This window comes from Chelonia mydas, chromosome 2, assembly GCF_015237465.2.
Source record: "Chelonia mydas isolate rCheMyd1 chromosome 2, rCheMyd1.pri.v2, whole genome shotgun sequence".
NCBI classification, from domain to species: domain Eukaryota; kingdom Metazoa; phylum Chordata; order Testudines; family Cheloniidae; genus Chelonia; species Chelonia mydas.
The window spans coordinates 150309748-150328015 of NC_057850.1; the positions used below are offsets into that span (position 1 = coordinate 150309748).

Sequence of the window (18268 nt, forward strand, 5' to 3'; positions counted from 1 at the left end):
TCAATGCTCAAACCACTGAGCTATCCCTCCCCCAAAAGCATAGACTTTTATGATCTTGGGGAATAGTTCAACACCTGACCAGGGACCTGAACCCTGGACGCTCAGATTAAAAGTCTGATGCTTTATCACCTGAGCTAGCCAGGCTCACCAACCATGAGACCAGATCTGGCCCGGGCACTAAGACAGCAGCAAGGGCAACACATCAGTGCTTCCGTAGTTGGCAGGATTCGAACCTGCACGGGGAGACCTCAATGGATTTCTAGTCCATCGCCTTAACCACTCGGCCACAACTACTCGATTAGTAGTGATAGTGATCTAAAACATTAGTCATCAAAAAATAAAAATTGAATTCCTACTTATATTCTGCATAAACTATTAAAAGACAGACCAATCGGAAATGTTCAAGAAATGGATAGATTAAACTTAGAAGAAATATTATCACTGAACTGGCTGCTTTTCATTTGGTATGAGCTGAAATGAAAGGAATTCTAAAGAGTCCATACACATCACAAATCTCAGGGGAAAAAAACAACCCACAACACATTTTCCTTGTATTGTTACTGTCCTAGGAGAACTGCACTTGAGTGACTAAGTTAAAATAACACAAGCAAAAGATGATGATTCATGCTGCTTTTCTTAACGGTTTCTAATGTACAGAAGCCAGTATCCCAGTGGCAGCTTTGAATAAACGAATGGGGAGGGGGAATAAAAGTATAGCAGGTATGTTAGGCATAATGTTCCCAGTTTGCAGCCTGTGTATGTGATTACCTAATATTACTTACCAGCTGTTTCCTGACATTAGTCATAGTTAGCGTGACCAGATGTCCCAATTTTATAGGGACAGTCCCGATTTTTGGGTCTTTTTCTTATATAGGCTCCTATTACCCCCCCACCCTCTGTCCCGATTTTTCACACTTGCTATCTGGTCACCCTAGCCATAGTGATCTAAAAACAACCACCCTTTCTTTGTTTATCTCAATAAACATTGTTCTTTTTGAAGAGGTAAGCTATTTAGAAACACAAGTGTTTCTCAGCTCTTTTGTGTGCATGTTGTAATCATCTTGAATTGGACACAGATCTATCTATCTTTGTAGATAATAAGCATTGCAGAAAAATATATAAAACCAGTAACCGTTCTATTTTATTATCTTTATATATGTGTACTGCAGTAGTGCCTGAAATGTGCTAGGCACTGTATTCTAAGGTCTATGGAATGCAAAAGAAAAATGTCGTAATATGTAACTCAAGTCCTTTCTTCCCCAGCTAAAGCAGGCGGTTTTATTGAGAGAATCTTTATCTGTTCATCTAGCATTGAAAGCATCTTTTACTATACCAGCTGTAATTTTAGCTTTAAGCATCTTTACATTGCCATTGCTTATCAACTTTGTGGTGTACCCCAGTTAATCTCCTAGCATGGGCCTGAGTCTGGCATGCTTAGTCATGATGAACAGTACCTTATTCCAAACGTACTCCCATTAAAATCAGTGGGACCATTGGCAAAGTAAGGCACTGCTCAATCTTGGCAGGGTATTAGAACATGGCCCATTTTGACTCTGAAATGGAAACAGGAGAGGGGCTGGTGAAATAAAGGCTAGGCAGCGACAGACCTAGGAACAGCACTCTGCACTCCATGGTTCTGAGTATTGTATTCCTTTCTGTAGGCCATGTGTTCTTTAGAGAAGCTCCTCCCTACCTCTTCCATGCAAGTTGCACCTATGTAACAGAGAATAGAATTCTACCCAGCCTGCATAAATCATAATTTGTCTCTGCTGGTCCTACGTACAGGTAACCTTCTCCCAGTGCTTAATTTGCAATGAAAGAGGTGCTGGGGCTCGAGCAATTAGGTGCCAGCTCAAGCAATTATTTTACATTCATAACTGCTGCAGCAAGCCCAGAGATGCCAGGGCTATGAACTGCCAAGCCTGAAGGTGCCGGGACTCAGCCTCTTATATCTGAACTGTGGATTGATCAGAGTTGAGATCCGCCGTGTGAATATGATGGCAGAACATACTCCTTTAGGAATGCTTCCTTGTCCACTGTCAAGAGGCGAGAAATGAGTAGTTCATGAAGGAATGTTGGTTCCTTGCAAACCATTGCACAAGGGAAGGAGAAGATCAGAGAAATAACTTTTGTGGACAGGAAACAGAATTTGGAAAATGCTGGGTGGAAAAAAAGCCAAAGGACCAGATATTGTTGGAGAAATCATCAAACTATGTGTATAGAAATATGAATTTAATTGTGGTTACAAATCTGTGGGCTAGCAAAGAATAGTAAAGGCCAAAGAACAGGAAAAACAGAGCGGGTTAGTGAGTGAGCAAGAGAGAAAGAACCGGTTGGTGTCTGATCGAAGCATAGGAAGGATCTCTCATTAACATATAAAAAGTAGTGTACGTCCCCCTTTCTCAGCATACAGATAGTGCACAGTCAAGATTTGTGTCTACAGGGAAGAAAACATCTGTTTTATTTGATCTTACCTCTACCTTTAAATGAATCATGTCTAAAACTGTATCTGTTTCATTGGCATTCCCCTTGCACTGGCACAGTAGGCAGACTGATAGGCAATATGCAGGAGAAGCATTTTCTCTTTAAGCTTATATTTCTTACATTTTGTAAAATTTTCATTCTTAATACTTGCCATTATATAATTTAACAGCCGAAGCTATTCTTCTTGGGAAACGATGTTTATGCTGCAGTTCTAGAATTATGGAGTGTGCAGTTTGTATGTGATAAAATTGCTTGCTTAAATAGAACAATGTGGTCAATACACAATCATCAACCATGAAAATAATGAGGATATCAGAGTAAATTATGTACAATTGCTATTCCACTTCTTTTCCTTCACTTCAATTTAACTCTTTGCTGGAGCACAGGCCAGAGTTCTAGCTTTTCAGAATACATTACAGACTGAAACTCAGGGCATTGCATTTAAATACTGAATGTAGGTCTAATGAATGGCTACGAGTGACTATCAAAGAGAAATATTGCACATGGGACCAGATTTTTAAAGGTATTTAGGTCCCATTGAAACCACAGCCAGATACTTCTGATCTTCTAGAAACCAGAAAACTCTGATCTGGGAATCCTTTTACTAGCACTGTGTAAATTAATGACCCCTTCTCCTTAGTTTGTCTGATTTGAAAGAATCTTGCCTTCAGAGCAAATGTTAATATTTTTGGGTTATCAGCACAGAACACAATCCTCTCATTCTCTAGGGCACTGCCCTCTGCCACAAGCCAGCTGAATCAAACAAGGGACTTACAAACCCTCGTATCAATGAGCACCACCTCTTTTTTCTTTTTCTCATGAACTGAGACAGAATCCCAATACGAGCAACTAGCTGATAGCTAACTATAACTTCCATATACTCAGTAGTCATTAGGCCCTCATCACAGAGCATCCTCTAAGTCAGTGATGCGCAGATCTCCGTGGTTCAGGAGCCAAACTGGTGATCAGCATTACCCAAAAGAGCCACAGTAGTGTGACGTCATTATTTCATTTACTATATGTATATAATTATTCTCACAGAAAAATGACTGACCAAGTATTATTATTTTATCAACTACAATTGGTTAATAACACAGTAAAAGCCTCCCGACTGGTTAATAACGTAGATTGGTTAATAATTAAATCACAGTGTTTTAATATCATGTGCTGCAAAGAGCCGCAGGAGACACATTAAAGAGCCACTGGTGGCTTGCAAGCCTCAGTCTGAGTATCACTGCTCTAAGTCCATAAAATACTCCATAGCGGATGCTACATTATTTTTATGGGGCCTTCCCTAATAGATAAATGCTGGCATAACACTCACCTCTAGCCAGAATGTTACAGGTTTGGAGACCTAGCCTTGGCAGCAAGCCATGTCCTTCTGGTCTTTTGTTGTTTGTCATTCAACTGAGCCTAATGGGAGTTTCCATCATCTGCAGCTCTCTGTATATAATATCCGTCTCCATTCTCCCATGAAATAAATTTGTTAGTCTCTAAAGTGCCACAAGGACTCCTCATTGTTTTTGCTGATACAGACTAACATGGCTACCACTCTGAAACCATTCTCCCTTGAGTTTTGATTGGCTAACTGCTGGGCTGAGGACATGTGAAAACATGTATAACTGCTTGTCTTTATTGGCAGCTCCCACACTGGTGTCAAGCTAGTTCCATAACTACTAACACCCTTTCTTCTGCAATTGTTATAATGTAATACTCAGAGTTATTGTTTCATCTTCTAAAATATTTGTAATGATTTCACAGTGACTCCAACCTGAAATCGGACAGCAAAATATTAAAGTGTTCACTTATGGAGTTAGGAAGAACAGTTCCTTCCATTGTAGAAATCATTGAGTGAAATTCTGTGGCCTGTGTTATGCAGGTGGTCAGCCTAGATGATCACACCTGGCAAGAGAAACAGCAAAACCAGACACTGGTCTTTTTAATTTTGTTTAACAGCATACAGAGAATTGGTCTGAGAAGAGTAATGGCACTTTACAAATAGAACATTTAAAAAGAGAGACAATAAAATTATGAGAGCATATTAATCACACAGAATCTCACCATCTGTTGACTCCATATATATATATCCCATCCCACTGCTCCATATGTTACAGGAAGATAAATACATATGATGGATAACAAGTAAAAAATAGCACACAAAAGGTCTAACACACACATAGTAAATAAACATATGGCATAATGACCCATTTAGCTATATCTGGAATGACCTCATGGAATACACATAACAGGAAAAGGAAGTGATCAACAAACAAACAAGCAAACAGATATGGCATTAGAAAAGCTGATCTAATTCCTTCAGTTGCTGAAAGCAAGAAAAGGTGCCAGGCATTTAGTAAGAGCCTAAATAGAACAGTCAGCTAAAAAATGTAATAACCTCAAAAAGAAGACATTGCAAACCTAGAGAGCAAAGCCCAACTGCTCTGTCACTAGAAGGCCATTATAAGGCTGCACAGAATAGTTCTGTTTTTCTATAACAAGTCAATATGTTTTGGATGTGGAGACAATTTTTTGTCAGCTAGAGTTTGGGCGATGGACTTGCACGTCGAAGGAATCATGAACGAGTCAGAATCACTGAGCAAAATCCTGTCCTCTGGGGAAATGGGATAGGAGAGCATAGATAGAGCGTCTCTGTCCTCTCAGACGCCTTCCTGTGCAGCACGAGGGCAGGCCTGCAGCCTACTGCTCAAGAGAGCAGTAGGCGGGGTGGGAGGGCTCTAGATATGATAAACGTATTATAGGGGATGAAGCTGTGGGTATTGGGCTAGATCTACTCATGGGTCTATGCCACCCTTCACTAGATTAAGACCCTTTTGGAAGGCCCCCCTGAAGCAAACAATCCACTACCTATGCAGGGCAAGCTCTGGCAGGGCAAAATCTGAAACCTTTGTTGCATTGGATAGTGGGGGAACCCTGGGGGCAGAGGGAGGTTGAGCTGCTCAGACAGTGGGTGGGGCTAGCTAGGGGAGCTGGTGGGCACACCGATTCAATGCTTCCCTTCAGCATCTCCTGCCTGCAGAGTTCCAGGTGGGAATGGATCTGCTTCTTCCAGGGGAAACACTAAGAGAGGGCATGGGGGGGGGGGGGGGAAATGCCTGCCCTCCCTCTCTGTGAAGGGTACGGGGGGACCTTGCTGGTGCAGGGGGATGTAATTCATTCTTGTAGGTTGCTTAACCATTAGCAGTAAATTGGGCCCAATGTCTAGCTATTTCCTTTACCTAGCACAGAATTTAGGGAACTTTTCTATCACATGCATAGTAAGACTTAACGTCCTTTCCCATGTAGCAGTTGTGGCAGGTTTTATTCCCATTACCGTAGCTGGTTTGAATGTTCCCTGATCATTTTCAAATGTTCCATTTATGTCCCCTAGTGGCACAATGCCGGAATGCCAAACAATTTGGTTTTATAATAGTCTATTTTACTTATAACAGACTGACATGTAGGTTATTTACTGTATATTTCTCAACCAGGCTTCTGCTGGCTCCCCTTGCTGTGCCTGCACCCTCTGAGGGAGGTTTGAAATTCAGTGTGGAGCTGTTGTTGCTTGAAGCAATATTAACGCCAGTAGATGCTTTCACAGGGAAATCCTCTAGACTGGCATGGGATCAGGCTGTACAGGGCAGATACTAAACAGTTCCAAACCGTAGGTCAGACACATGCCTCCCAAATTGCCAGTCTCTAATGATCAGGTGTTTGCACAAAGAAACTTCTGGAGATTTCAGGTGATGCAGAAAACATGGCGTGGAACTGCAGCACTTCCTTTTCAGTTGGCTTTGGGGGCTTTCCTCCCTTTTCCCCTCTTTTGCTGACCTTCACATCTTGCGGAAGAGAAGAGCACCTGGCCCTTGGTTACTGAAAAAATGCAGTTTCCATGGCAGCCATACAGATTATTTTGGAAGGTGTTTCCTTTAGCTGGAATCTTTGATCCTCATTTCTTAATAAGTAGCTCTCAATTCGCATATACGTTCTATTCATTCACCAATAAATCTACCAGGCCAATTCTGCCTTCATTACAGTTGATTTACCCTTCTTCTCTTGTGTGGTCACATTAAGTGCACCCCGGATGGTTACATATAGGCCTTAAGGAAAGTCTTTGCAAACTGCCAACACAGCATTCATGCATTAGGGTTGTAGGGTTATAACTGTGAGATTAGAATTTGGCCAAACAATTTTAGTCCCTAATCTATATATAAATAACCCCTGATCATTGCCACAGGTGACCACTGAGTTATGCAAGACAATATGGGTCTTCTGAGAAGAGCAACCATCCTGCTCAAATAGTAAAAGCCCATTATATATATATATATATATATATATATATATATATATATGAATAAAAGATCAGGTAAATTGCCACAATGCACTAGGCATTCGTAGGGCAAACTGGGCTGGTTTTGAGAACGCTGATTTTTGAAAAATATTGATAGAATGCAAATTAGCCTTCTTGTCTTTTGATTTTCGGTTAGACTGAAATCCATCCTTTTGTATGCTCCCAATTTGTATACGGGACTTAGCTGAGGTGGAGGGATGCTATTCACCCTCCAATCCTGGCTTTGGAGTTGGAACCCCCTGCATGCCAGTTTTGGGGTGCTGAGACTATGTAAATGAGGATTTTGCATTCCCCTCCTCTGGCCCACTCCATGCTGATACAGGGGTGCAGTTGAGACCCTCCCATGGCATGTAGGAGATGCAGAGTGTCTGCTCCACCTGGCCTTTCTTGTAACTGTCGTTCTGAACTTAAGTAATGTGGTCTCCCTTATGTGGGTCCCTAATCAATAGGGAGAGACATAGACTACAGTATCTCGTAGTTTTCTGATGAAAGGTATGAGGTTCTTGACAGGCTGCCTTTTTTTTTTCTTGACAGTGTGTTTTGCTTTCCTGCAGTTTTGCAGTCCTGGAGTACTCTGAGCATTGCCAAAGGTCGGTTTGTTATTTCTATTGTCAGAGCTGTGTTATATTTTCAGTCAGGTGAAATTTACAGGCACACCTTTCTCTGTGACAGGAACAGCAAGCTAAAAGGATTTTGTAAGCAGTGACTTCCTTGGGCAGTGCCTGAGGTTTTTTATTTGTTGGCTTGAGATAATAGGTAAAAGAACTGATCAGAACCTTCATTCTGTTCTCACAGAGGGACCTTTTAGGAGATTCCACATTCTGTGGATAACCCTTTCTCCTTCACTTGTTCCCTTTCCAGTCTCATCTGGAAGTGGTGGTGCTGAAATGCCATCAGAAATGTTTTTCTGGATTCTTTCTCACCCAGCTGAAGACATGAAGTGCTAGAAATCTTTGTGAGAAATCCTGTCATGAAATTTAGAGCTGTGTTTGGAGTTGTTTTCTCAGCTGCATGTTCTTGCTGGGAGAGAGAGGGGAGGTTACTGAGGAGTATAACATTGCATTTGTTTGCTGCTGAGCCGGTCGAGTAACCTAAAAGGGGCAGAGAGCTCAAACATCAACTATTAAGAGAGGAATAGCTGCTGAAGGGACGAGGAGCAGGCAGTGAAAAATCATAGCATGTTATGTCCCTTTCCCCCTGGAAGACAGGGCTTTCTGTTGGTTAAATGAGAAATAATCTGCTCTGATATATTTTTGGTACTCAATCAGTATAAATTATTAGGCTGCATCGCTGGGGTTTTCTCTATTTGAAAGCCAAAAGGCAAACCGTGACCTTCCCCTCTTGCTCCACTCCAGTCCCAAGTAGGCCACGATTATGCCTCTATTTTTCTTTTAGGATAGAATAGGTGGGTGCATTTCTGCCTTAAAAAAACAGTTATGTATTCCCATATACTCTTAGTTCATCATTAGCCCGATTATCAGAGGTGTTGAATACCCACAATTTTAACTGAAGTCAATGGGACTTATGGGTGTTCTGAAAATCATGCCACATATGTACGTGTTTATACAGCAAACCTAGATATTTATTACATCCTCTCTTTAGTTGCTTTTCCTCCTGTACCTCATCTTCCAGCCCACATGGCATGTAAATTGCACCAGCAGTGTTCCCAACTCTTGTGATTTTATCACTAATCTTGCAATATTTGATGTTTTTCTTAAAGCTGCTGGATTCATGTGGTTGAGTCTCAGCTTTCATATCACTCATCAGTTTAGATGTACCTTTTAATTTAGTCCATAGTACTCAATAAATTGCCCAAAGTTGGCCTAGTCAGGTAAATTACTCCATTAGCAATAGAAACCAAATAATGAGGCGCTCTATCCCCTCATCCTATAATGCATCACTTAATACAGTTTGCCAGCTAATCAGATCTCAGAATTATGTTTTGATTTATTTGATAGTAAATTAGGTTATGTGGTGGTTAAAACAGCTAAGAAAATGTTAAGAAGTTAGAGCTATCAGGTTATATTTATAATTCAATATTTTCCCTCTAAGACCCTTGAAGGGAGTTGTTAAAAGAGATACTGCAGAGAAATCTAGAAGTCTTGGAAAAGATTATTAAATTTTGTAGTATCAGGTTATTGGGCTAATCAGAGCAATTAGATTTTTGCAATAAGCTTTATTGTTGGAAAAAATTAGGAGCGTTTTTGAAGATTGCTAAAGCATTTTTCAAATGACTTTTAAATTCTTTTCTCTGCATTCTACTTCAAAAATCTGCTGCTCTCTGGCATGCAGTGAAAATCACTTTTCTACAAAAGAGAAGGAAAGGGTTGTGTGTAAAGTATGGAGAAGGAGAGACAACTTGTCATAGCCTTAAAAAAACAAACAAACCTGTGTGTTCCCAGATGATGTTAGAGCTCCACAAATCCACAGGGAAAATGACTGAAGCTTAAATCAGAGTTCACATTTGTTGGTACAACTGCTTCCATCCATTTCCCCACTAAGCTCAGACTGTTTGCAGATGGGAAACTGTTTGTTTTTTCAATTATGATGATGTGAAAGCTTTTCTTATGACACAAGTGAATAATGAGAGAGCGGTTGAATGACGAATGTTTTGATGGATCTGAGAACAATCTTATGGCAGATGAGCTCTCTTTGACTGTGAGCAGTCATTTCTAATATGTGGTGGTGGTTTATTTTATATCAGTTTGGAAGCATCTAATAGTCAGCTTGTATTTTTTTTTCCTTTCTCTTTGATTATTTTCTTGGAATACTTGGATGCTGTTTTCTTGTGTTTCTGGAAGTGGCCCAAAGAGATTTGAGGACATTTTCAAGACAGATTTTAATTTATATTGTACTTTTTTCCTCTTTGGGCTAGACTGAGCCCTGCGTTGGTGTGGTGTGGAGCTGCACTACCCAAGGGGATCACAGGAGGCATTCTGCTCTTGAGAGGCAGAGTGTCTCAAAGAGCTTAGCATAAGATGCTGTATCCTTTGAAGGGGTATTCATATTCCCCTCTTGTGCTGCCAGTCAGCAGAGCTGGCTGGCATGTGTGTAAAGGAAGGGGGATGGGGGCAGAACCATGGTTGTGACTACTCCCTGCCCATAGGCCCCTGGGGGAGCATCTCCATTGCAGCCCTTCACTCCCCTAAGTGGAATGGCTGCAAGTTTGTAAGGCCCTTTCATAGGCCATTTGAGGAGTTGAGGTTCTTCCTCATAAAAGCCAGCCAGTATCTAACTCTCTATGAATGTCTTTGTTATCCTTTGCCATTTCAGCCAGTAAGATTTACTGACCATTGAAGTGTGAAGATTATAAAAGAGACTCATTGCCTAGTGCAGGCTGCCATGGCATGACAAAAGCCCTTCCTCCCCACAAATCTCCCTTGACAGAGATAGTGAGAGTGACAAGATTGAGGAGGCTGATGCCAGCAGTGACTGCAACCTTCTGCCTGGTGGAGAGAGTGACACAACATTACTCCCCAAACCCACACAGCACAGGCAAGTGTAACCCCCACTGCAGAAAAAAGGCAAAATACTTAGTCAAATGTTCAACTCCTGGCCAGAAAAAACTTCTGGTATGGCTGAACCTAGGAGTGGAGTTCCAGCATGAGGCTGTTTCCTTTCCACCACGCTGCAGAGGACATCTTGAAATGGCTGAGATCGAGCCTCTGTTTTTGCAGACACAAATTCTGGGCTAGATTCTAGCCCATAGATTTTATCTATGCATCCATGCAGGGGAATAAAGGAGAAAAACACCCTGTTATTCTCCAACACTGGCTACCCAGAGCTTGGGTCCCAAGTGTACTGGAGTAGCAGGTAGGCAGGTGGAATGGTTGGGAATGGTCAGAACCAAGGATCCATCCTGCAGCGTGTAGGTCAGCACAGCTGAACAGGTTCAGGGGATAGGCTAGCAGCAAATTACTGTCTCCCTGGAGCAAAGTGGTTTCTCTGAGTCAATGCCTCCTAGTGCTACATCTGGGTTGGTACAGCTTACCAACTGCCCCTTGCTCAGGCCAGTACCCAAAGGTACAGGCTAGCCCTTTGCCTGTACATTTGCATAACCGAAAAAGCTCAGTTCTGAAATTTTACTTGCATTAGATAATACAACACCCCTTGAGCAGTCATAGGAATATAGTACCATAGTGAATAAGGACAGCAGAATAAAGTCCAAAGTAAATAGCAAGAATAAATCAGAGCACTGTGCCTTTAATAACCCAGTTGTCAATCACATCAGGGTAGGTAGAAGCACTAATACCCTGATTTGTGCCCACAGTTAAACTGTGGGCACAAAAGGGCTGATGCAAATTTTGTAACTGGAAATTAGGTCTGTCAAAGGGAAGCTACCCTTTTGAAAATATGGAGGCTTTCCCCCTTGCTCCTAACATATGTGTTTGTAAGTATAGAGAGGCCTCAGAGAAGGGGAAAAGAAAAGATACCCAACATGACAGACAAATTCATATTTGATATAGGGTAGAATAAACTTTAGAGGGAACGATAAGAAAATGTGAACCTGGACTTTGTAAAGGCAAACAGGGAGCTGGGTTCAGATTGACCTTTATTAGCCAGGAAAATTAGCATACAAACTGCATGGTTATTTGACTAGAATGGTGGACACTGGGGGCTTGCTGTGAGGGATGCTTATTTGGACATAAGACATGGAGGGGGCTTGGGAGACAACTATTGTGTGGCTACACCTTCAAAATAACACATTAATTTGTAAAGGTGGCACAGGAAAAACAGGAACCAAGACTGTGAATAGAATCCTGGGTTTGGGAAACATGCAATGACAGTCATGTCATCCTCTTCAGAGAGTACACTGTGGAAATACCCTTGAGGGAGGTCACATGGGAGGAGATAAACCTGTAACTGTATGACACGGAGGAGATGGTGGGAAAAGACGACAAACCCCTCCCCCCCATACCAAATGTTTGAGGCTGGGTCTCTGACACATTGGCTTGACAGTGTTAGAGAGGAAGGGATAAGCTGAGATAGAGCGGGCATTCTCTAGAAGTGAGAGGTTTGGCTTGTGGCTCTGTAATCCAAAGGGCACCACTAGATTAACTTTTGAACAGTTTGGAATAGACACTTTTATGCAGGTTTTTTTGTTTGTGTTGTGTATGGTGTGTGTTTTGTTTCAATATGATTTTCTCTCTTATGTTTAATAAATCTTTACAACCCAGCAGACTTTAGACTGTTTAGGGATGTCAGGCAGACTGCCACAAAGAGATGAGATGACCTTCAACCTCTAAGAGGGGGTAGTAGAGATGAAGGGTGTCTGGAGGCTGTCCTGTTCAGAAGCCTCAGTCAATGGGCTTGGTCTAGGTAGTCTTCTTCCAAAAGGTGTGTTGTGTTCAGGGTTGTGGACCTCAGATGCACATAGCTGGCCTATATAACTGCATGTTCTTATCACTGCTTCCCTTGTCCTCTCTACTCCACTCCTTCCTATTGTCTCTTACACTTGTTACATCTTGTCTTAAATTAGATTCTAAACTCTTCAGACCAGGGACTGTCTTCCTATTATGTTTGTACAGTGCCTAGCACAATGGGGTCCTGAACCTGTTTGGGACCATTGGTGCTCCAGATAATAGAAATATGCAAACATCTCATGACCATGGACAAAAATGCAAGTTTAAGGGATGCCAGGTGACATCCAGTAATTAAAAACCTGTGGCTGACAGAGCAAGCTGATATCACCTACTGATTCTCTCCTGGTTTGGGAAATATCCTTGGTTAGAGCCTTACCTTCTATGATGAGCCAAGAACTCTAGAAATTGTTAAAATGGACTTCTATACGTTTACCAAAAATTCTAGTGTTTTCTGGAAGTGAATGCTGGCTGCACAGTACAGCCTTTGAACTTGCAGCTAGCCAGATATCATGATCTAATCAGTAAATTAGTGTTCTTATCTGTTGAGCTTGGGGATGGTGTGACCCACCCCTGGGGTGCCTCCTGCTGGCTGTCCAGGGAATTAGCTTAGTTCATCAGTGCACCTTCCTCTGGTGACATCTCACCGTCACTTCTGCTCCAGGACCTGTGTCACTCCCAGGACTGCAGCATCCTCTTCCAGACACAGCCCTCCAGCTGTTCCCCACTCAGTTCTTCCCCCTTTTGGGGGACCAGCAATCCACTGTCCAGCCACTTCCTCCTCAGTGGTGAATGGCAGCAAAGTGTGTGTGGGGGGGACCCTGGCCCACCCCCTACTCTGGGTCCTGGCAGCCACATGCTGTGTCCCCTCCAGCCCCACTGTCTATTTCCCTGGGCCACTTTCCCTCAGCCCTAGCACCTTCTCTGCCCTTATCTCAGGGCCTCAGTCTGTCAGCAGGCAGCTTGCCCCTGCCCCCCTGATCCTGCCCAGCACTGCTCTGTCCCAGGTGCTCTCTTCCTTCTGTAAAGCAACCAGTCCTCCCTCCTTTAGCTCCAGGGAGGGACTGAAGCTGCTCTGCCCAGCAGCCCTTTTTATATGACACAGGCCGGTCCTGATTGGCTGCCCCTATAAGCCCTCTCCTGATTAGCTGTCTCCTGCATTCCTATAAGCTCTCTCCTTATTGGCTTCCTCCTGTGCTGCAGACGCCCCATCACAAGCTCTCAGAAATTTCATTGCCATGCTAAAGACTCTTGGGGTGACATATCCATTTGAAGAGAACTTAATTCCAGGGGAACCTTAGGTATTGGTTGTAATTTGAGTGCATAAAATGCTACTGAAGACAGATTTGCTCAGATCTGTTTTCCCACTTGCATAATGTGGCTTTAAGACTTTTTGGACTGACTGTGCAGAATGGCTGGTTGTTCTAATCTGGGTTGGGATTTTCAGATTTAAATTGTAGTAGTCACCCTACTCATAGACTGGAAATCATCTGAATATGCTTCACCTGCCCTCTGTGGATAGCACCATATAATACCACTGCTAAGGCCAAGGCTGAATGATTTCCTTCTTGTAGTAGCTGTGAGGTGTCTCTGTCTGTGTTAAGCTACTTCAGTTCATGGAACATCTACTTCTGTATTGTAAAGGTTCAGAATCTCCCACAATTGCCAGGGTCTGAATTGGTGGGGGCAAGCTAGGGACCTCCTTAGTGACTTCAAAGAGGCTGTTCCAAAAAGACTGAAGGTTTTAAATCTTTAAGCTTATAACCAAAACTGAAAATCTGCTCACCATTGTCAGTCCTCTGGGGTCAGGGACGGCTCCTGCCATGAAACGAGGAGGGGCTTGTTTCAAGGAGGATTGTTTCAAGGCATGGAATTTTGGGGCCTCTTGACATCTTTTTCCCCCAGCTTGGTGGACATTGTCCTAACCCTCAGCTTCAATATATCACCCCTCATTTTGACTTCTTCATTGTACAGCTGGCTCTGAGGTCCAAGTTCTCCAAGATACATGATACAAGATATCATGACAATGCAAGGTCAGTGGTTCCCATTCACCCTCTGAGCCTTTTATCATCATCCCAGTATGAAACTAATGGCAGGCATGCTCTGGAAAGAAGAATCTGCTGCATCCTCTAAAAATTGGACCTGTGTTCAGTGCTTATGCTCTGGAGGATGGCTTCCCCCAAAGGAATAGTCTAAGCACTTTGTAGATAGTTTTGCTCTTGTATCCAAGAGCTATGGTGTGAGGGAAGTTACCACCTGTCGGGTAACTATCCATGTGGGAAGTAGAGGGTCAACAGGGCAGAGGGTCCTCCTACCTCATAGTATTTCAGAGGCAGGGACCTTGTCTTATTCTTTTTTGTATAGTGCCTGGCATACCTTTGGAGCTATGTAATTAATAAATAATGCACAAAAAGCTTTTTAATAACATAGTGCATGTCTAGCTAGTGTTATAGCTTGGGAACGAGTGTTAAGCCTCAATTTCGGGATAAGGATGAGCTTTATTTTAAGAGTACAGGACAATCCTGGTTAGAGAATTCACTGTCCAAGAGATTAGGTAAGGAACACGTGTTGGCTACTTTCAGGTCTTACAAATACCTTTACCTCTCTTGTCAAAGGGGCTGCATGTGGGTTCAGTCCAAATTTCTGTTAACATATATGTCTCCCTGGCAGTCTTCTGGTTTGTCTGATACAAATGCAGGCTGTGTCACACACCTCTGCTGTCTTTCAGCCTGGGAATCAAATGGGAGGTACTATTGTACCTCCCTCCACCTCCCACTGCCCTGATTTTCACCAAAGAAATCATGACATGATGTTAGAACTCTTTGTCAGGATTTTATGTCCATCATTCGCATTAGGTGTCAGTGGATTCCCAGAGAAAGGGACTAGTGTGTAAATCTATGTCAGTAGTATGTAGCTCTATGGCCATATGTTTCATATAAATTCTATAAAGCCAGAAAAATATGACTTTTTCACATTCATGGATGTGAACACACTCAAGTGTGGTGGCTGCTCAGTTTAGGATTAAAAGTGATGGCACAAACAGCAACACTTCTATCTGGAGAAAGGAAAAAACTCAACAGGTACTTTAGTTTTCTTTGATTTGTGGCATAAGCAAATAACAAGTGGGTATATTCCATATGCATATTGAGTAGATCAGCCTGAGATCAAGGAGGACTGCTGTTTCTAGCTTTGCAAGTTGTCTACAGCAGGAGGCAGGACCTGCTGCTGAGGCAAGATTTGCTGAACCATCCTCTTTTCATTAATGAATGGAAAGTGATGTCTGGCCATGTGATACGAAACCAGTATTTTCCATGTTTGCTGGTGTCGAAGAACTGGAATCAGCATTGACGAAGATAATGTGATGTCACTCTTTAATCTGGCAAGCCTATAAAACCACTTCCTCCCTGTGTAGGCTGGAGGTCTCATGATTCCCATTTAACTCTAAAGCATTCATTGAAATGATGTAAGATAGCCTGGCTTTAGTCTCGCTTTTATGAATGAATGCTCTTGTGAAACTTTATCCTGCTATATTAGGAAATATGCTGGTTATTCAATGAAATATACTGATTATCTAACACACACACACACACACACAAAAGAGTCTGAGCTGAAAAATTCAGCTCTGGTTCTAGATTTTGACTGCTGCCTCAACCCCTAACCCCAAAAAAGTTCAGTACCCTTTGGAGCTTGGGTTTTGGTTTTACCCATTATAGACACATGAACCAGCCATGAAATTAACATTCAGAGCTAGGTTCAGATTCTGAACTCACTCAGAGCTCAGGGATCCCCAACTCCAGGGATTTAGTTTCAGCCATCTCTTTACAAATGTTTTATGGAGATGGAAATCATGTGGGCACTAGTACAGAGCTTTTATATTAATATGGTTTTAAAGTGTTACCTGAAATAGACAATAAACCCTCACTTACTGAGATTTCTAAACGATTAGGAAAGACATTCCAGCAGACAGAACTAGATCAGGAAGGAAACTGCCTGAAGGAAACTGCTCAGATCAGTTTTTTCCCCTTCTTCAGGCTGTCATGACTTGTGATATCTTCTTAACCTTCATAATGTGGCCCACACGTTTATGTGGAACATTTGTCAAGCATTGGTAGGCAGAAACCATCATGGATAACAATGACAGCTGTAAGTGTGTGAAGTCCTCTTTTATTACAAAAATGGGATTGTTTCTCATGACTCTTGTTAAGCTTGCACATATTGCAACTGCAGTCAGAGAATTATCCTTTAAAATAATTTTTAACAAGCTGCATACAAACAAAAGATACCAAAAATTGGAACAAATGTGACTTTTTTCTAGCTATCACTCTGCTTGCAGAGTGCTTCCCCCAGTCTTCCTCTGTCCTGCCTATGCAGACTGCAAGCTCTTCGAGGCACGGGTGTTCTCTTACTATGGATTTGTGCAGTATCTAACATGTGGGGATTTGTTCCTGGGTGAGGCCTTGGGCCAACTCTGATAACCTAGTCTTTAATGTATTCTTATATGTTAATAAATATGATCACTGAGCTTGTAAAAATACAACAAATCAGGATAAGCCTTTGGGGTTCTAATTTGAAAAAAGAAGGGGTAGGGGGCGAAGCCTGGGTATTTTTATCTGCATGTGTGATTAAGCTGATTTCTTAAATAGTTGGGGAAACTAATAGTGCTTCTTGGGTGGCATAATCCAAGAACTAGAGATAGCAGAGATGGGGAAACACCTACAGTATCAAATCATTAATTTGTCACTTTTCCAGTACAGGATTTTTCTGATGTGTTGTTTCCCAACTGTGGGAGTCATGGGAGCTCATGTAAGGACATACAAAAAGTGTAAAATCTTGCAAAAAATGGCTACCCAACATTAGCCGTGTAATGTTGTGTCCCTTTTAGGACACTGTATTGTTCTAACCTGAGAACCCCAACTAGTAGTTTAGTATAGACCAGTGCAGGATGTGAGTGTGTTCAGTAGGCTGCCGGAGCCTCTGTACCTGTATGTGTGTTCCTGGAGTTACAACACAGGATAAGCCCCATCGGAAACCATTAGCCATTATGTATGACATGAAGTGCAAGTACCCTTTGTACATGGACCATGACAAACGTATCCCTGGATTTGAGCACCAGATGTGTTAGATGCAATCACTAAGGCCTGAGGGCACTGCTGAGCTTTACAAAACCACGTTGCACGTGTTGCTCAGATTTTACTGGAGCTCAGCTCTGTCTGAAGGATGATTCAGAAGGACAGATTCTGTGTTGGAAAAGACAGTGGCGAGTTGTTCCACTGACAGCTCAAAGAGAAAAATAAAAGGTGGAAATAGTTAGTGTAACAAATACACAGTATAGATTTGCGTCAGTTGATTCAAAACCTCAGCGTGCATTGCATTCTGAAGTACTGCCCGCCAACAGCACAAAATAAGTTGCTCAGAAATCAAACTTCAGTCACAGAAAGAAAAACTGAGGATTCTTTTTGGAGAAAACTGGAGGCCTTGAAAAATCAACAAAGACTTATTGTTTGAAACTTGGCAATGTCAACACAACTGACAATCAGGAATTTTACTTTGAATCTCTGTGATTTGCTCAGAGGCGCAAGGTGTATGCTATTTCAAACAACTCTGCCCTTCCCTGCACAATCGGCGTTGTTGACAAAAGTGATAGGGCCTGATGCAGCTCCCAAATTGAAAACAGTATTTCTGCTTGGTCAGTGAGGTGGCTGAGAAGGTCCAACAGCAACTGCTTCCACAGCCCAGGAGAAGTGGCTACTTGGCAATTGGACTTGATGAGTCGTGTGATATCTCTGGTGCTGCATATCTTCTACTATCTGTGTAGTCTATTTTCTGGTGTTCCAAAGAAGACCTGCTCTTTTGCTAAGCTGGGCCAGGCCGCACAACAAGAGAGTGCTTCTTCGAGACATTTCAGGAGAAACTGAAGTCTTCCATGTACCATGGGAACAGTGTATTGCAGTGTGCATGGAGGGTGCAAAGGGAATGACAGGTAAGAGCAATGGTCTAAACACCTGGCTCTAAAACATCACATCCAATGCCTTTTGGCTTATTCTTTTTCATACACTGCCAAGAGCTTGCTACTAAG

The 18268-nt window shown here is 42.3% G+C and overlaps 1 non-coding gene across 1 annotated transcript; it reads right to left on the bottom strand.

Moving 5' to 3' along the window:
• Positions 1 to 212: 212 nt before the first annotated feature.
• TRNAS-AGA lies at positions 213 to 294 on the bottom strand. Its single transcript has one exon. It is a non-coding gene; the product is annotated as a tRNA-Ser (tRNA).
• Between the last annotated feature and the right edge of the window lie 17974 nt (positions 295 to 18268).